We start from the raw sequence: 21345 nt of genomic DNA, 5'->3' as shown, positions 1-21345 counted from the left end.
CGCCTGTGATGCGTTTCATTTTAAGAGCCGCATCATAACTCATACATGCTGATGTTTACTGCACAAATCATTTCAGCTTCTGGTCTGAACTCAGAATATTAGTTCAATTTACATTCATCTGAGTTCGTCCAGTTTATGTTGATGGTAAATCATCCTATACAGCAGATATTGGTATGGAGTTCCACAGGGTTCAATATTTGGACTAATACTCTTTACTCCTCATGAAATTATTAGACTGTGACACACATTTCTATTGTCATGTTGATACTTTTCAGTTATATTAAGATGCAAAAGCTAAAACACGGAAATAGAAATTACCTTCATCATTTCAAAATGGGGAAATTCAAGTGTAACATATACATTTATGTAAACAAAATCAGGAATAGCATACTATGCAGTAAAGACAAAATAAAAAACTGTGTAGTTAATGAAAATAGCATACTAAATTCCAGTGAGTAGGACAATTAAAAATGTTCATGAGTATTTGTGCATTAGAAAAAACAGGCCGTCTACGATTACATAATTTAACTAGATTACCAGTGTATTTTGAAAACAAATATCTGACCGACTTATTTCTTCTGTAGACCAAAAATGTCTGTGTAAAAGAAACATCTGCAGTAGCAAAGCTGAGGACTCAAATTATGTTTAGAAACATTAAATATCTTCCTAATTGCTGCCATCTTTTTTTTTTCCAAACTCCATTTTCTTTATCCAATCTTCCGCAGACCTTAAATCTCATAAAAGAAATAAATGTAATACTTTTCTAAACTGCATAGAAACAACAGAAAGAAAGGCAGTACTATTTGAACATGAAGTTACTAAGCTAAATAATAACACAACATTCAAGTTTCTGGTGAGAAATTGGTGTTAAATCAGAAATTCCTTCCAATTCCTGAGACAAAGCAAATAAAAACATGACATAAAACTGATAATATATAGTATAAAGTAGATTTGGATAACCTGCTCTTTATGTTCAATTCACTGAAATACATATTTCAGACACAAATAGACCCAGAAGGGATTTTTAGATTCACAACACTATTTTCTCAATGAGAGGTCGCCTCTCTGCAGTGCAGCTGGTTACATGAGTGAAATCCAATCATCATTGGCTCTATGGACGCCCCCTGATGAGTTCCCTCTGGCTGGCAGGAGCCAGTCGATGCGCTGCCTGACCCTGACCCTTCACCTCTCCTCTAGTGCCAAACAGACCGTTCATGCTCCAGGTTAAACCCATGTTGTAGGCGGCTAACGTTCACATCAAAGTCACTGAGTCACATCCTTCTGTTGCCTGCTAAGTCGACTGAAACGGTAAGAAAATCCATCCACTTAAAATAGATATTTCCCTGAATTTATTCCTTTACATCTTGGCTTTGGTGTTTATCTAAACCAGCACCACTAGTCAGGGCCCAGTCCTTTTTTACACAAAAGACGATTAGGGCCATTGAAAAAGTAAAAATAAAAAAATAGAATTCTGGCCTTTATTCTCAGAATTGTGCCGTTTTTTTCTCAAAAGTCTGATCTCCGGATTCTGACCATGGTCAAAATTTTGGCCTTCATTCTCAAAATTCTGACTTTACTCTAAGAATTCTGAGTTCAATCTTAATCTCAATTCTGACTTTTTTTCTGACTTTTTTCAAAATTCTGACTAATTTTGGAATTCTGGAGGTTTTTTCTCAAAAATTATGGCGCTTTTTCTGAAAATGTTTTTTTCTCAGAATTCTGACTAATCTCAGAGTTCTGTCTTTTCAAACTCTTTTCCTCTCACAATTTTGACCTTTGACCTTTCCCCCCCCCTCCCTGAATTCTGACTTCAGAAGATTAAATTAAAAATTTTGAGATTTAAGTCAGCATTCTCTTTTTCCTTTTATCTATTGACCCTAATCATCTTCTCTAAATTTTTACATTTAAGCTTATGGTGGTAGCAAAATTAATGAATACCATCTCAAAAATCAACAAGAAAGCCTAGCTTTCTAGTAGCATAGGCGAAATAGATGAGGGTTGGTCCAAAATTTCTGCAGAGAACCACGCATAACTCACATCTGATGTTTCAAGCCGCACGTCGATGTGGATTTCAAGGACACAGCCTATTCCAAGTGCGAATGGACACATGCATCAGTATTGATTATGTGTGCGCGTGTGGAGCAGAGCAGAAAGAGCCTGGGGAAATAAAGCCACACTTTATTTCAGATGGACCTTCGTCTGCACGCTCACAAACACAGAGAGCTGACGCAGGAAACCCGGCTCCTTTTTATGAACACACCAGCTGCTCAGCAAACCGCATAAACTTTATTTGTATACCGAGTGACCTCACCAGACCTCAGACTGCAAGTACAGAATCATAATTTGACTCTAATCCTGAATTTCTTCGGGTTGAAACGGGGATAAGATTTCCATCAATGCTTGAATCTTTTGTCTGAAAAAACATCCAGAAGTCTTGAGATTTCCTGAAAGCACGAGTCCCACGGGAGATAAAAGCTCACCTGCGTGTTCTCTGCTGCTTCACTGCTTCAACACACACAGCTCTGCAATCTGCTAAATGTGTGTAAAGAACATAAACGGACCACAATGGCTCCCTCTAATGCACTCTAAAAGGAGCTTTTTAACGAGACTGAGCATGTCATTGAATGTTTATAACACAAAATGGCTTTTAAAAAAAACCATAGCCAAGTTCAATTTGAAGGAACCCATTTGCAATTCGCCGGGTGAACCGCTCTTAATTTGCTGCAGGCAGTGTTTAAAGCAAACACTCAGGAGATTGGTGATTATGGCTTCACCTTGCAACCCTTTTCTATGTAGATTTACTGATTTAGAGCAAATGGAAATATGGTCCAGGTATATGCATCAGTTTGTGAGATACTGGAGAAGAGCCACATTTTGAGATTGTATGAGAGTCACTGTTGAAGGTTCTGAGGAGACATTTTCCCAGAAGGAGTCACTATCAACAGCGAGATTAAGACAAATGGATACGTCTGGTCGGATGGATGCGTCTGGTCTGGAGTGCATGTCTCAACGTTAAATCATCCTCTGTGTGTTTAAGAGTGAAGTGCTGGTGCTTGACGGCTGAAGACGTGTTTGGACGAGATTTTAAACAAAGGGACGAAGTAGAAGGTCCCCTGGGTTCAAATTATCCAAAAATAAAGTTGTATTGCAATAAGTTAGAGCATTGTGACACCAAAAATCTAAATTCTCAGAAAATTCAAATGTTACATACAACTTTTTTTTAAAAGAACTTTTAAAGCAGAAATGCCATGAAAAGATAGTGATCAAAGGCCCTTTCAAGAGTTTGGTGAAGATGAAGTAGAACCAGAACCAAATATGGAGAGGCAGAATCTGGAACAAACTTCTGGAAAACCACAAAACAGCCGAAACGCTGAGTTCCTTTAAATCTAGACATAAAACTCACCTGTTTAGAGTTGCTTTTGAACCATAATAAACTACACACTGACCAACATGTGTAATGATGGCAAAATGTTTACTGATTTTCTCAATTGCTGACTTTGTGTTTTTATGTTTTTATGATGTAAAGCACTTTGAACTGTATTGTTGCTGAAATGTCCTATACAAACAAACTGATCTGTAAAAACATCTAAAACCGATGAAATTATTTAGAAAGAACAAGCATGAAGATAACTAAACTGGTGCAGAATTATTCTACATTTATTACATCTGCATGATAGATTGTGCCAATCGTAAGTTTATATCATTAAGTTTCAGTGGACCAAATGTCCTCCACAGCGATGTAGAAATTAGATTCGCCATCACTGCCAATCCTTCATGGTGTATTTATCTGGCATATGCAAATGTCACAAAAACAGTTTGATCTGGTCCAAACAAATCATTTTCAGACATTAGACAGTCATCTGCCTACAGGTTAGATACCAACTGCTGATAAACTCTCCTCTTTTTAAAAGGAACTGAACTCTTTGAACTGATAAAAACACGTTGCATAATGCATGCCGAGTAAAGTGAACAGGTTAACTGCAGACATTCCTCCAGGTCTGGACTCTGTCTTTGACAGTATTGTCTTAATTGCAAAGCAGTCCCATAAATTACTGCCCACACTTTACCGTACAGAAATGTTTCTGCCTGAAGGCTTAATGTGCAACACAAACTGCAGCACAGTTATCTCATATCATATCTTCTCTCACTAAATATTTCATGATCCGCTCAATGCTTCGCTCTCAGTCCCAGAGCACCAGCTCTAGTCTTTCTGGGAAGCTCTTCAGACGCACAGAGAGCCACTAGCACAGATTTATCGCCGCCGTTGTGATTGTGACCGAGTCATGAGCCTCGTGTTGCAGTTAAGGGAGCGTCTGAGGCGAACACGAGCAGCGTTCAGAGGAGCATCGACGAGCGCAGACTCTCGGTGCTCATCTCAGAACTGAATTACTGACTGTCTCCGAGAGATGCCAAGGAACGTCCTGGAAATTGGCAGCTGGCGCGGATAATGCGGCAGCCAATAACACGGTTTTTCCTCAGCTCAAGGGATGAGATTGTGTTAGCCATGCTTATCTGAGACGTTTAATGGAGGGAACATTTTAATCACCCTCAGCCATCAGAACACTGAGCCTTAAGAGTTGCTTTTATTAACCATGAGGTTGTTAATGTCCTCACACAGAGTTTTAGTTTAATGGTTCACACTAAAGCAGTGTGGTTTCATACTTATTCAAACACTTGTACAGGGGTTAGAGACAGTTAATGTGTGTATCCAAGACAAAAAGATGTGAATGCATGCAAAAGACAATGAAGCAACTTATTTACCATTTGATAATGCACATAAAAATACAGGTTGCAGTGTTAACTCTAAAACTCACATTTATCATCCCTGAACTAAACACGCCAGAGTAATCAAAGTTGCAGTGCCACACTTAGAAAATGTACATATTAATAAAATTTAGGAGTCATTTAATTTTTTTCTGAGTCCGCGTTGCACTCCACCATGGTTTAGGGGTTTTTGCAGCTTGTTTTTTGCAAATCTAGTCAGCCTGTTAATAAAACATATAAAGAGACCGATTTGTATGTTTTAGTTGCATATTTTGGTTCAATGAAGCCAGATGTACAGCTGAGAAAAAACAGGAAGCTCTGACCTTTCTTCAGACTCTATGTTCCTTCACATTTCCATTGTGCTTATTTAAATGAGGGACTCATATCAACAAATAAAATAAAAACTTACTTGATGTACCAGAAAAATAAAATGTTCATGAAAAGTGCGTCTGAGATGCTGAGATTTGCTCTGGTGGTGGATAGTTTGGAGACCTTAGCTCTCCAAGACATCTGGAAGTGAAGTTGATTTTTGTTGATAGTGGCCAAAATAAACCAGATTAGAAATGAGTCAACAGTACTCAGAGTATTTATGGCCAGTAAACATTTTGTCACGCTACAGTCAAAAATATTTAATGAATTGTTCTGGGACTTTATGTGATGCATCAAAATAAAGTAGCGTATCATTAAGAAGTGTCTTCAATATTCCTATCCTGATGTTTAGACACCAAGCAGCACAGCAGTCATGTTTTTGAACTGTGGGAGGAAACTGATCCCATGAATGCCTGGGGGAAAACACACATGCACAAGTAGACTCGATATCGAGCAGAATTAGAAATCAGGACCTTCTTGCTGTTAACTGAAAGGAAATCATTTGACATTTTTCATCCATAAGACCCTTTAAATGGGCGCCATTGTGCGTTTTTCAGGCACATAGTGCTATTTTGTAGCACACTCAAGTGATTATTTCACCTTCAGTTGCTAAATAAATTTGACCTCACAATTTGATGTCTTGAAATTGGCCTCTGTCTCTTTAAGAAGCTCCAGTTCTTTCCGAAATTCCGGCTTCAGCGCGTCAACACAACAACGAGTTTCCATTTACAACCGATCTTCTTGGACGAAGCGATGGACTAAGAAGTAGGGGTGGAGCAACATAGACTTAAATATTTATCACAATATTTTGTGCCACCATTTTGATATTAAAAGTGATAAGAACTACTTGTTACTTCTTTTAGGTAACTGTATGTAACTGCTTAGGACACCAGTCACATATAGTGTAATTTGTATCACTAAGCTGCACGGACATTTCAAAATGTATTGATAACTATTGATATTTAACTGAACAAAGATGGGAGCAAATAGTAAAACTAAATCCCAAAGATATAGACAGTTTTGGGGAGGTTAAACATCATTAATTAAAATTCATTGTGACAAGAAATCAAACGTTTTCTCAAGATAAGAAATTTATTATGATGAATTATAAACTGATAAACTACGGAGAAGTAGTTTGTGTGGTGAGATTGGCGTCATACGAACTACATCATACGAAGTTCCACCAAGTGTTTAATTGCTGATGGCACTTTAGAGAGCAAATATTTAGGGATCCCCAAATGTTTGTCATGGTGATTCAAGGATTTATTAAACATGAATAAAAGAAAGCAACACTCCAGGTACGTTTGGGATGAGGGAATAAGATCACAACATCATAACTTGAGCTTTTTGAGCTCTATATAACTTTACATAAAGCTCAAAAAAGTTGATTTAACCCAGGGGTCTCAAACTCCAGTCCTCAAGGGCCGCTGTCCTGCAACTTTTAGATGTGCCTCTGCTGCACCACACCTGAATAGAATAATTAGGTCATTAGAAAGGCTCTGGAGAACTGATCTACACAAGGAGGAGTTAATTAAGCCATTTCATTCCAGCGTTTTGTACCTGTGGCACATCTAAAAACTGCAGGACAGCGGCCCTCGAGGACTGGAGTTTGAGACCCCTGATTTAACCTAATAACCCCCTTGAAATATCATGTAAAACTGTGAAATAGATCAGACAGTTACCCTTAGATATTGAAATATTTATACTAAAATCAAACATCTTGTCTTTTTCTCAAGGTGAGTTTTCTGCCTCTGATGGGAGCAGAGAGGCCGTTCAGCTGGCAGGCGTTTCAGGAAGGAAGTGGAGTTGAATGACCCGCCGTTGGGGACAATGTCACACTGCGGCTCTCTGTATTTCTCAGAGCGTGACACAATAACGACTTGTTCCTGCCACTGAACATTGTGGCTCTGCTTGGACCGACGCCACAACTGTACAGTCAGAAGTTCCCATCCCTTCAGCAGCCCTCCAAACAAACTCCGACTGTGCTCCGCCTCCCTCTGTACACATAATGGTTCCTTCTTCTCGCACAATGCCGGGACCAAAACATGTCGAGTAACACCAGTTGATGTCACCCTGAGGTCAGAGGCTGTCTGCCTTGCTCAGAGGCACTCTGTCAGGGACTGCTTCCAGTCCATCACAATAACTAATACTCGTTTTTGTCCTGAATGTAATTGTAAGGGAGGAACGGTGGAGGAATGACATCTATTCTTAATGAAAGCACATCCAGGCAGCGCTGTCCATTAAGAAGAATAATTGTTTGGTTTCTTTTGACTTGATTAGAGAAGCTGGTGGGCCAATAAACTCCAGGACAGATATTAATGTAATAGCTGAAGCAGCTGGTTCCTGACAGAGTTATGATCCATTGTTAAAGGAGGGAAAACAGACAGGAGAGAGTCGGCGAAACGGGGGAAACAGAACGACACAAAAAGCGTTTGTTCCAGAGAGAGAAAAAGAGGAAGTTCATAAAACTCTGTTTGCAGAACTGACAAAGAGAAAGGCTGAGAGTCAAGGCTAATGAAGCTTATACTAACAACAAAAAACTTATTTTATAACTAAATTATGTTATCACAGAGAAAGGCAAACATCTAGCAACCAACTGATGAAAATATTAAACTGGAAAGTTGTTCAGCAGACAGTCACTTACACCATGTGACTGTGTTTGCAGAGTGCTGTATGCAAGCATATTAATGGAAAGTTGGTTAAAAAAAATTAAATAAAAAATCAATTGTCAATGCAACCTTAAGAGAACTGAGGCAAAGTCCATTCAAATTTGGCATTCAAATTTTGTGGAAAGGCACATTGATGTTTCCACAATCAGCAGCTGTGTTTACATTAACCATAAAATTGCACAAATTGAAATTATGAAAATAAAGTTGCTTAATGGAAACGCACAAATAAAAAATAAACTCTAACTTTTTTGTACATTTTGGAGGTGTGTTTTCATCTGGCAAAACTGCAGACACTTTTTTATATCATACAATTCATACGTTTCTGATAAGGGCGATATGGGCAACTGCCCAGGGCGGCATCTTTTGCATCTTCTGAAGAACTGAATTTTGCTTTCATTAGTTGGAAGCCATAGTCATCAAAATTATTGAAGATAAATACTTGAAATGAATCGCTGTGCTTTTTGACTCTCTCTAAGCTAAACTTTCAATGTAAAATTAAATACATAAACTTTTGAATGATTCTAATTAAATCAAAAGCATGTTTTAGAACAGTGGTCCTCAACCATTTTGGTCGCGCGGACCAGTCAGCCCTTCGCAATTGGGGGGGGGGGGGGGGGGGGGGGGGGGGGAGAGGGGTGCGCGTCGTAAGTATCGAGTCGGGGGCGGGGGGAGGCTAACCCCCTAGTATTTCGCGGCGGTTACGTTCCAAAAAGAACCCGTGATCGGCGAAATCCGCGAAGTAGGAACCTTTATTTTTTTTTTACAATTATTATACAATAAAATACTCCATAATACATTGAAACCAAAGAACTAAACCTTTTTACAGGCCCAAACATTTGTTTAACAAATAAAAAGTACTGTATAAACAATTTTTTTTTACAAATAACTACTGTACTGTAAAATAATAATTTTAATATGAACTGAAGGCGGATTCCCGTGCCCGAATTGCGGAGATCAGCAACCCCCCCCCCCACCGCGACCTGAGTCATTGGATTAGAACGGGAGAAAATAAAAAATTATTATGAAAAAAAACAAAACAAAGTACAGTAGGACAAATAGTGACTCACGTGTATTTCACTGCTCTTCTGACTGAGCCGCTGCATCCTGACTCCGCTCTGTAGCGTTTTTTTTCTTCTAAAGCCCGCGGTGCAGGTGTGTTTTTTCGAGAGAAGAACATAGTTATTGGTAGCTGTTGTCGCTCTTTTTTCTTCTGGGCAAAAAGATTCTTATAAACCAACATGCCACCATCGATTATGTTAAATCTGGCAAGCTGTTTTACATACGTGTACATATTATACCGCAACGTTGTTGACACACAGGTAGAGAAGAAGCGGAGAGACTGTTTAGCCAATCAGAATGCAGAACACAATGCACGATGCAAATCCGCCAAGCAGCGAGACCGCGAAAGGTGAACCGCGAAATAACGAGGGTTCACTGTACTCCGATGTTGTTTTGTTACTCATTCTGCTGCAAGTTGGCTCAATTTTGACGCGCAAGACGTAACCGGTAAAATCCGGTTTAGGATTTTCAAAATAAAAGATCCGGAAGTAGTTCATTATTTCTTGCGCGGCCCGGTACCAATTGGTCAGCGGACCGGTACCGGTCCGCGGCCCGGTGGTTGGGGACCACTGTTTTAGAGTGCAGTTCTTCCAAAGACTATTTGACGCTTAAATTTATGGAATTTTGTTTGTTTCACATTTAAAAATTTCAGAACAAATAGACAAACGGAACCTAAGTAAATATTAAATGCAATTTTGAATAACTAAATTTATTAAGAGGAAAGAAAAACTATCATAATCAATCTAGACTTACATGAAAAAGCAATCCATAATCCCTTAAATACAGAACCTGTTTCAGAACATTAAGTAGGCTATAAAAACTAAATGCCGTTCACCTCCCAAGGAGTGGCTACTAAAATTTATCCAACAGTGCACTGACAACTCATCATGGTGCTCAGAAATGAACCCTGAAGCTCTAAAGCACTGCATGCTTCATTTACCTCAGCCAAGTGTTCATGGTTGACTGAACAAAAGTTGCATTGGAGAATTTGCATAACCAAACTAGTGTGACCAAGAATTTGAAGAACAGCAGTGATTGATGACTATGTTCCACGTGTCCAGAGTCAAACACAGAGGTGGAAACATCATGCATTTATGCAGTTTGTCTATTAATAACACAGCGTGACTTCAGGTTTAGTGGCCAATGAATGGGAACATTTACTATAAAATATGTAATGTGAACCATCTTCCCTCATCCAGAACACTGAAGATGTCCTAGAGCAGTGGTCTAGGACATCTTCCGCAGACCGGTACCGGTACTGGGCCGCACAAGAAATAATTAAATACTTAAATACATCCGTTTTATGTATTGAATCTTGAGGATCTTTTATTTTGAAAATCCTTTAACCGGATTCTGTCGGTTACGTCTTGAGCGCCAACATTGAGCCCACAAGCAGCAGAATGATTTAGAAACAGCAGCAACAGCATCGGTGTCCCCCTTCCCCTCCCCCAGCACTGCAATTATAACTGATTGTTTTTAGGTTTTCCTATTAAACTACTCTCGTTCTCCCAGATTTCACTAACTCTAATACAGAAGCTTTTAGAGATGCTCGTGTTTTTAGCATCAAGAAGGGCCCCTTAGTCAAATTCTGCTCAAGGCCTCAGACAGCCTTGGACCGGCCCTGCGTGGTGAGTTAAATCTACAGCACTGCGCAACAAACAGGAGATTTAATTCAATTCTGCTAATGTGGCTTTAGTAGCTCTTCCATTTCGTGTCTGTTGACTTTTTAGTAAGAGCCACAGAAACTGTTCTGGTTGCTGGAGCTAATGGGACGAGATTTTCAGAGGATGCGCGCATTAACTCTGGCTGACTAAATAACGCACTTGATACGGTTTGATGCATTGTGTAACCGGAAAAATAATACTAAAAATAATAAAATAATATCAAACCAGCATGAAGCGTGACTACGAGGAGACTGCGAAAGCTAGTTTGTGTACAGATTAGCTGTTGTCAAAGTCCACAGAAAACCCTGAAAGGCTTATTTGTCCCTGAAAGTAACAAATAAAACCTAATCTGGCAGATTAGATCAAAAACAAGAAAAAAGTTTTTACATCTTTTGCAGAAGAATTCACATAACTGAATATACATTTATTAAATACAGGCTTTCCTTGTTTTTATTGTGTTGTAACCCTGACGGGGGTTTTTTCTGCTGCATGGAAACACTGGGCTGGTAGATCACAGGATTAATCAATAATGTGACTTTCCAACTGACCCACATGTGTTATATTTACTCAAATGATTCATTCACAGAAACAATCAGCATCCCACTTATTGCTCTGGTGCGGTTATCAACTAAAAGCCAATGCCTGTAGGTTAGGGATGCCCAAAGTTGGTCCTCGAAGGCCGGCATCCTGCCACCTGGTACCTGGTACCACCAGGTTCTCTCCCTGGTGGTACCAACAACCTTTTCAGCATGTCAATGTTCTTCTTAGGCCTTCTAACGAGCCATCATTTGATCCAGGTCCGTTAAACCAGGGAGAGAACTAAAACATGCAGGATGCCGGCCTTCCAGGACCGACTTTGGGCACCCCTGGTGTAGGTTGTGTTAGGGCTAAAGATCTTTATTTGTGCTCACTCATACGTGGTCAGATGTAACTGGTTTGAGTCGCTCTTTATCCTCATAACATAAAAATAACTTGAATGGTTGGTAAGATTATGAAAACAATATTTTTATTGTATTAGAAGAACCCTGAGGAAGAGCAAATAGAAGCTGTAGACACGACATGGGTTCAGTAATCGTGATCTGCAGCAAAACCAATCTAGGAAAATAAAACAAAAAGATGCTTCACATACAAAACACAAAGTTTATGCCCAAAAAAGGAAGAAAAAAGTCAGAATTAGATTCTGCCAACACAATTGCTTTCCTGACTGGCACATTCCTAACCTGATGATCATGAAAACTGAAAAGGAAAGTTATTTTCTTCTGATCTTAGCTGTATGGAGTTGTTTTTAAAACTAAACCAGCAGTGTTCTATCAGAAGCCCCAGCTCTCATATTATAGCTTTGTGACAAAATACACAATCACAGACGCCCTTATTTATCACTTTAATAATTCAAAGGAGGCTTGTGTACAATGCTGCAGCATAAATCTAAGCTGTTTGTGCAAAATGTGTCAAACCACAAAGTCACCACTTTAGATTCAAACTGTCCTCCTCAAATGAAAGAAAAATAAAACTCTGCTCTAAATTCATCACTCTAATACTTGACTGAAATTTGCAGTTGCACACATGAACAAGCCAGTTGCCTGCTGGAGAAATGTTTAATGAATCAAATGTTTGGTCTTAACGCTGAGAAGAAAGTTTGGATGAATCAAGGTGAGGCTGGCGAGTATCAACTCTTAAGCATAGAGGTGGTGGCATCATGCTATGGGGCTGTTTCACTGCCTGCAGAAAGTAAATCCAAAAATGAAGAGAACTACCAAAATTCTCCACCTTCAGTCATTAGATGGTAGAAATATTGACATTTTTAGGTCTACTAGCAAGAGTTCAAAACTGATTTTAGATTAATTGAAGTAGGTCATTACTTTAGCTTCCCCAAAGCCCTAAACCCCGAGGTACTGCTTACTAACGAGTCCTTATTCAAATATTAGTTGAGCAAAGGGGATGCGTAATTTCGATCCTGTGTTGATTTGAGTAAATCCACCATAAATAATGAATTTCAGATTTGTGAAGCCAGTTATTGATGTGTTTGAAGTGTTAAAGAAAGTCAGAGTAAATCATAAAGATTGAAAAATTGATTCATATTCATGATGGGTCTCACTTTAAATGTACATCTGAGATTTATTAGAATCTAGACGCCAAAGATTAATATCTCGCTGTTCTACATTACAACTAAAAAAGTTTAAATATATTACAAAATGTAAATGGATTGTTTAAAGCACTTCATGTGTTTTTAAAGTTATTTAAAAATTATCACCTTTTAACAAAGTAAAGGAAGCGGCCATGTCTCAGCAGTAGATTTTGAGTTGTCCTCTGCTGCCATCTGGTGGCTACCAGTAATTACTGCACAAAGGACAGGAAGGTCCTCCTTTCCCTGCATCTCGTTTACACAGCACTTTCGATTTCTAAATTAAGCCATGACCTCCTTCAGTGTTTCATCTCAGCTGTTTCCAGGTCAGCATAAGCATCTTTTAGCATATTTCAGGTGCAGATGCAGAAAACCTAGGCTGGTAGATGAGCTACACTACAGAGGGGCTTTCATATCATATTCTCCTGTCTAATCACTAAAGCTTTGTAGTTGAACATTCCAATAGAAAAAAATTCTCATTTTCCCTAAAACGTTGCAATAAAGGTCATAAATTGGCCACTAGTTTGAATAGAAATGTGAACAAAAATGGGGGATTTCCACTAGATGGCAGGTTGAGCTCAGACAGAAAGCTGCCTCCATTTTTCTTCCCTCTTCTCTGGAGTTTTCATCACATCGTGTCTTATTCTGCTGGGAACGCCCTCCTCGATTATCACACCTGCCCGCTTCCTTTCTGACTCCATGCCAGGGGAATGCAGTACCCTGCTCCCACAATGCACTGCATCTCCCCTCCGTGAGGAAACACTGATGTGCTGCTGTGAGCATATGGCACCAGCTTATGGAAAAAAAGGAAAGAAATACTTAAATGAGTCAGATATTAACCTTTGTTTTGATGTACAGTATGTAAATGCAAACAGTCGCACAGGCTTGAAAGGATGGATAGAAGGTGAACTCAGGTTTGTACCTTTGTTTTGTAGTGTAAAAGTTTCCTTCAGAGGATACTAATGGAGCTTATTTTCATATAAATAAAATCTAAGCTGGACTTTAGAAGAAAGAGGTAGCTTGATTAAAACTTTAATCAAAGTTTACTTGATTAAAACCCTGAAATGTGTTTGCTTAATGTTTGTTTTTATTATCTAGAGAGGAAGTTGAGTTATTTTGCCTACTGCTATATTGCATAGCCAAAAGCATCCACCAGTTTACTTCAACGTGAGACGTGAAGTCAGAGTAATAGCAACTAAGTTTGGGACAACTTTAGGACAATTGTTCACACTATATAGTCATAAATGGTTAAGTGGGATCAAGATTCATCGCTGAACATGAATCGCTGTAAACGTAGCCATTTCTGCTCTGGTGTCAGTGGTAGAAATTGTGAAATTTCAAACAGGTGGTTGATGAATATGAAGACTATTTTTAATCAGAGGAAAGTATTTCCAACAGATTAAAATGTTCTTGCAATGGTACAAAATGAATCATCAATCAGTTTTATGTATAAAGCACCCTTCATACTAAAAGCAGCTCAAACACAAACAGTTACCCATCCCCACCCCACATGAAAAAACACACAACTTTATGGAAATTACACAAACTACGCAGAGATGATCCAATTCAGGAAGTACAGATAAAAAGATGGGACTTGAGCCTTATCTTAAAGGCAGGAACATTTTCTGCAGTCCTCAGGTTCTCTGGCAGACCGTTAAACAAACGGGGGCCATAATATTGGAAAGAAGCCTCAGCATAAATGTGTGTTCTGACTCTTGGAACTGTTAATAGTGCGGTGTCAGAGGACATCAGCTATTTGTGTTATTAGCATTTTATTTTATTTTTTGCCATTTGCTCCTTGCTAGGACCACAAAAGCAGACCTTAGTGAACCCAAAACCCAAATGAAGTTGACCAAACACAAAGAATTTCAAAAAAAACTGCAACCCAGATCTTGTTATTCCTGATAGAAATATTTTTCTTTCAGTTGAATCACAACATTTAGCACCATTTTCTAATAAAGTAAGCATGCAAAACCCACTTTATGTAACATATAACAATGTCACTGTGAACTTCACCACACTGCTTTGACTCGCTCTCCCACAAAGTATTAATACTATTAATAGTCTTAATACTATGAATAGTCTTAATAGTACTGCCAAAGCAGGGATGCTTTGGCAACTGCCAGATGACAATTTCTCAAAGTGATGTCTCCACTTAACTGTGTCCAGTTTAAAAGTCCTGATTTTTTGTAAATCAGCTCCTTTAGACACTTACTGTTGGCTTTCATGTGAACCAACTTGCATCAAAGTCAGTATCAAATCAATAAACAGCCTTTATTACATCGTCCTTAGCCATATAGTTCAGATATCAGATGTAATTAAATCCTTTAAGGAGATGAAGATTCTCTTTGTTTTGAGACAGCATGAGTATCCCCTGTCCTTGATTGCAGATCACATCTACAGCTCTTTGTTTACTCCGAACCACAGTGTGCTGCATTGTTTGTCGGGCCGAGGAAGCCTTGATGGAATCAGGGTCCATTAACATGGAAGGCAGCGTTGAGGTGACTTTAGCTCCTAATTAAAAACAGATGTGTCCATTTAATAGTCTTAATACTTTGTGGGAGAGCGAGACAATCACCGCAGAAATATCTATTTGCCTCATTAAATCGAGAGGCTTGATCATGATGAGAAGCAGGGTAATGAATGAAGACAGACATGTTTACCGGGTTGTTTAAACAGTGTTTGCTGGAAGGAGAGATTTGTTGTTTAGTGGTGCCATGAGGAGGAGGAAGAGGAGTGGGTGGGATGGGGGTCCTCAGGTGAAGACTGGTATGATAAATGCTACATGGAGTCAGTTAAAAATAAGGATTGACCGAGTTAAATCACTTCTGGAACTGATCCAGGCTTCAGAGTAGTTGGCAGTTATTTCAGGCCCATCTAGTGCAATGAGAGGCTACAGAATAGCCCCGTTTATTTGCCAATTGTCAACACTGTGTAAAAAACCCAAGTACAGGTAATCAAACAGTGGTGTTGCATCCGGTTGGTCTGGTTGGCTAACCTATGTAATGAAAATACTGCAGCCATTTTAAATCAGGAAGTAACTTACTATTAAAGCTGCAGTATGTAACTTATAAAAATATATATTTTTTACATATTCGTTGAAGCTGTCACTATGATGTGACAGCATGGTACGAAACATAATCTGAAAACAAATTCTAGCTCCTCTGTCTTTGAGTGCTATCTAGAAACAACCAGAGCCATGAGGCGGGTCTTAGCGTTGTCAATCACCCATTGCTCTTTGCTACTTTGCAGCTAGCGCAGCATGTCAAGCTAAGGCTAGTTGGCATAACCACCGATGGCAGATAAAGTTTTCCTGCATCAGTAAGTTGTTTCTCCACCATCAGTACATTTAGCAGCGAGTACATGAGAGGTTGATTGACAGCTCTAAGACCCTCCTCCTGGCTCTGATTGGTTGTTTTTCTACGGGAGCGGTGCAGTTCTTCAGATGGCAATAGCAGATGGAGAAGATTGATCTTTTACACATTATTTGTCTCATAACATACTGTCACAATGTGGTGCCAATTTCAACAAATATGTAAAAAATATTTTTTATAAGGGTTACATATGAAAAATACATTTTATATGTAACTATTTTAAGTACTTAAGAGTTTTTCTTCAAACCAGACTCCACATTTTCAAAACTGTTAACACACAGACGTAAACAGCAGCACTCATGGTCAAAGTGACACATTTTGTTTGTCAAAGGCGCTAACCGTGCCAAAGCATTTAAAATATGAGACAAAAGCAAATGCTGCCTTGAAAACAGCACAACTGGTAACCAAGTGTATGAACTACTGCAATCAATCATTACATAATGGATGACAAAATACAGCCCAGAAAGAAAATAGCCCACAAAAAATATATTATTTCTGTAGACCTTTTGCTATGCTTGAAGGTTCACTGATGTTGTGGGGTTTACATGCTTTAGTTATGCGTAGCACAGTCATTTACAGTTCTAAAAGTATAAGCTACTTTCTGATGTGACTGCGGTTCATTTAGTCTATCGTAAATAAAAACTCTTGGATCTTTGTAGACACTGTGGCAGTAGAGCATCTTGAGATCCAGCCCATGAAAATCCAAAATAATCTTGGTCATACTTCCTTCTTGTCATCTTGCTTGGTCCAGACCATTTCCTTACTCAGACTAAAATTAATTACTAAAAATCAATCAATTTTGTCTGTGGCTTAGGCTAGTTTTTCTTCTCTCTTGCTCATTGGGAGAAAATGGATGGGTGGAAGGCAGGACAGACACATAAATGAACAGATGAATGAATGGATGCATATCCAACTGGACAGTTATGGACATATGGACTGAATAACAAATGGATGTACAGACTACAGTATATGGAACAAAGGATAAAAATATTTTTTTTCCACAATTCTTTTCCATATTTTGCCAGGAAAATTCTTAAATTAGACAGAATTCCTGTGTCTTATTGATTTGTCAAGTTTACCGTTTCAAAATTATTGTGATATTAATGTCCATAATTTGCATGCGAGTTCTGTTTAATTTCTAAATCCTGAAGCGCACTCTGATGGCTGATGCTGCAGAGTATCGGCCATGTTGTGAGTATGAGAGGGGACAAAGATGTGTGTGGACACTTCAGATTTGCTCAGGGACCAGTTGTCACATTCCATCATTGGAGTTGTGTGCTAACACCAGAAACTGCTGCAGGACAGCTCGCTAAATGGCTGCTGAACCTCAGGATCAACAACGGTGTTACTGTTACCATGTCTGTTCAGAGTCCTGCATCATTTAGAAACCAGAAAATGAATCTTGAAAGCCTGGGAAGCCTCATTCTGTTTGGTTATTAGAAGGAAAAGAACAAGCAAGGGGAAGGAAAGCTCATGAAATCTAAAAGATTAAATTATTACAATAGAAAAAATACAATAAATAAGGCATAAACAGAACCTGATAGATTTATCTGCAGCTTGGTGCTGTGTATTCTAAATCACTAGTCAGTGATAGTTGGCTGATCATTCTCCTGTTAAGTCTACATTTTTATTTCTGAAATTGGTGAACAAGTAAAAACCCTGTTAACCAATCAAAATGCATTACTCCCTTATGAATCACATGGAAAGTGTGCAAAGTGTGCTAAAAGCCAAAAGGCTTATAGTTACTCTGGAGGAGTATTTTGAGATGGGAATGCTTCTCTCTATCAGAGATGGTTGGAGTTGATCTGCAGATGAAAAATGCTGGAAAAAGCCAACAAAATAAGAACTAGAGCAAAGATTCCCTTTCCTACAGTGACTGTAAAGATGCATGAAGAGCTACAACAGATTATGCTTATATCAGAAATGTCAAGATCAAGCCTGAGGGACACATGAGGCTGACAGTTCAATTGTATCCTTCATGCTAGACTGCAGTGGACCCCCTGTTGGGGACTCAAACCATCCACTAATAGCTGAATAGTTTAGATCCCGTCTAAAAAATCGTATCAAATATAACTTGTTCAAACACCAAATGTACCTCAATATGCATTAATACACACAGTGGAAACTATCTTGGGAATTAATAGTTTTTTTTCTGCTCTTGGAAGGTAAAGCCAATCAGCACAAAAAAATGGTGTTGCTCAATTGGCTGCTTTGCAAATGCCAGACTATTGCATGTCAAGTAGCATTGCGCCTAGACATTTCAGTTTCCCAACCTGCACTATCTTTGGAATGTCTTACATAGGTTGTATGAAAAAAAAACACACACACAAAAAGGTGAATCTGTGAATAATTTGGAGTCATATTAAACAGAAGAAAACATGCAGCGGTCCACTGTATTTCATATATTCCATTATTAACGATCCACCAAGTTGGTTTCATACCTCAAACACAAATCACAATCTGTGCTTGTGCAAAATTTGGAAGCAGTACAGAAACTTTCTGCCCTTTGTGTTAATAAAAATACTGACAAACCTCGCTGTCTTTCCAAGTGGACATAACGCTAATAAACTGAGCACGCTGCGTATTGATTGATGACACAACCTTTTGAAATCCTGCACACATTTGACATTGAGAAAAAGCACAGCTACAAGGTCCAGCTTAAGAGTAGAAGTTGCACTCTTCAACTATTTCTTCAAAAAAGCTTAAAACTCTCCTTTGCCAACATTACACACTTACAGTATTTACAGGTCTGGTTTAAGAAACAAAATATGTTCTCTAATGATTTTTAACATTTTCATCTGATGAAACTGAAAATATAATACCCATTAGAGAAAAATTTGATACATTATTTTATTTTTGCCTGATAAAAGTGAATGACACTGACAGGTTATCATTAATAAAGCCATGCACTAAAGAAGTAATTTACTCCTCAGGGAGGTTTCCCTCATTTTCCGCTTCGATTCAAGTGCCAAACCAAAAGGCTGGCAGTGTGTCACTCAGTCAGTCATCCAGTGTAAAGGTTGTTGGTGAAGTTGTTAGCGTAAATAATCAGCTAATTGGCTCTGGACAGTTCTGCTGTGTGCGCTGGAAAATAAAGAGATCCCCTGAGAAATGAATTCACCTCCAGCTGGGAGCAGTTGTGGTGAAGGGTGTGTGTATGAGGTAAAAGACGGCATAAAGATAGGCAATAAAATATGGGAAAAACGCTTCAAGAACAGAGATGATACAGAGGAACGCTTGAGAAATTTGAGAGTAAAGACGTTAAGTAAAGATGTTTGCAGTTTGAGATTTCTGATTAAATCTTTGACAAGATACTGGAGGGATAGTTAATTAGCTAAACAGGTAGTTTGATATTTTTCTAAGAGGGTTGTGATCTCACTTTGGAGAGTCAGAAGTTTTCAACAGAGACAAACCAACAATAACTCCTGAGAGTTAAGCTAACTGGTTATGTTAGAGTTGAGCTAGCTGCTCCTACAGTAGAAAGGTAACATCTTACAGTCAGGTGCTAATACAGTGAAAGGAAGAAATATTTGTTGCATTAGTGCAACTGAAAAATTTTGTAAATCAATTTTTGCTATCAAATATATCAAATATGAGTCTGCGTTGCTTGAATGCGTACATAAGTTGAACTCAACATTTTTCTCAGTAGATATTTTCAATATTTCCATTAACATGAAAATTATACCAGATGTTGGTAAAAATGCAGCCAATACACATTGTTTTCTCTTTGTCAAGATGCTAATCTTTAGGTTTTTTTCAGTCAGATCTTCAAGTAGTAGAGATAAAAGTGGCTCTTCCAACTCTAGATTTCTGTTGTGCAAATTTTAAACAAAAGTGCTCATAGCTAGACAACATTTATACTTTGTTAATCGGGCATTAGTTACTTTTTGGCAGTGTTGTTGATAAACCATCAGTAAATTAATACCACTAGTTTGGTAAAATTATTAAACTTTGGGGAATGCACGGTGTCTTTCTACTTCTCTCTACCCATTTCCTGTTTGATCTGCTTCAAATAAGGGCTACTGGTGACAGAAAAACCTTTTAAAAAATTGCTAAATTACATCTGCAAAAATATGTCCTACATTCTGTAAGCTGTTCCAACAATCTGTTGGATTTGTTAGGAAACATCTATGTCTAATCCCAAAGTCCTATAAAAGATTGAAAATAAATTTGGCAAATTATTGTTTTCTCTTTAGTTTGTGAAACTTCAATTTTTCACCAACTGGAACTTTGCAGATGTTAACTCAGGACCTTTTTATTCCAATTTTCTCAACAATCCAACAACTGAACACTGATCTGGACCATACGTCACATTGAACATCAACTCTCTTTTGAGCAGAGCCTTATCAGAGCTCGGGGAGCCGGGCGACGTCGACTGTAAACACGGATGTGCAGACAGGGACCAAGGCATCTTCCAAGGGGGTAATTATTATTATTAGCACTCCAAGCTGCACTAAATCCCTTGAGGTCTCCAACAATGAACATCCGCATGGGTGCTGTGACAAGCTCTTATCTAGGTATCACAGTGAGTCAGCCTAAAGCTAATACCCAGGCTAATAATGCTTGCCAAGTGAAGCCAGCGCTGGTCTAATAGCAGCAATGAGGGACAGGCGGCTGAAACCATGGGGACACGTGTCACTCACGGCCATCCGGAGGCGCTAGTCCTTGGGCTGTAATTAGTAGCCGGTGACAACAAGGCTCAACAGAGGCAAAGCAGTATGCCAAGCAGGTACACAAGGGTCTGTGCAGTAATAATTACCAGACACCAAAACAATCAGTCCCAAGTGCTGAATTTTCTATTACATACATGCTGTCAAGTTTTTCCACTGATAGCAGAAACAACTAAACAAAAACATAAAATGTGTTCATTTGAGCAGTATTTTATGAGTTGTGTAAAACATTTAATCCTTCATGTTAAGTCTGGAGCCACATATCCTACTACTGAATATTGCTGGCTTTAATAATTAGCATTATTGGTTATACAGTTTTGAACTTTAGAATCAGGTTTACAGTTAAGCAACATACGGTTCTTCAATTCAACTCAGCCAGCAACTCATATGAGTTGAGGAGAAAAACAAAGCAGGCAGACAGGCCAGAATCATGACATTTTTTCATCTTATATCTACAAACCTCTGGGTTTTTTATTGCAGTTTTGTGTGCCCAATACAATTAGCCACACAAAATTAGATCAATTAGACCAATACACAGTAGTAATAAATGTAAAAGTTAAAAGTTATCTAGCTATCTATAACAGATAGCTAGATTTAGCAATCAAAGGGTGCATTCACACCAGCTTGGTCCACTTTAATCAAAATCTAGTTTGT

At 38.6% G+C, this 21345-nt stretch overlaps 1 long non-coding RNA gene across 1 annotated transcript; it reads left to right on the top strand.

Moving 5' to 3' along the window:
• Nucleotides 1-11562: 11562 nt before the first annotated feature.
• LOC116717854 (uncharacterized) lies at nucleotides 11563-16190 on the top strand. Its single transcript, XR_004338823.1, has 4 exons — nucleotides 11563-11573; nucleotides 15280-15283; nucleotides 15373-15387; nucleotides 16115-16190. It is a non-coding gene; the product is annotated as an uncharacterized LOC116717854 (long non-coding RNA).
• Nucleotides 16191-21345: the final 5155 nt, after the last annotated feature.

This window comes from Xiphophorus hellerii, chromosome 3 (genome assembly GCF_003331165.1).
Source record: "Xiphophorus hellerii strain 12219 chromosome 3, Xiphophorus_hellerii-4.1, whole genome shotgun sequence".
NCBI classification, from domain to species: Eukaryota; Metazoa; Chordata; class Actinopteri; order Cyprinodontiformes; family Poeciliidae; genus Xiphophorus; species Xiphophorus hellerii.
The sequence above is the reverse complement of the archived record's forward strand: the minus strand, read 5'-3'. Positions and strand labels throughout refer to the sequence as shown.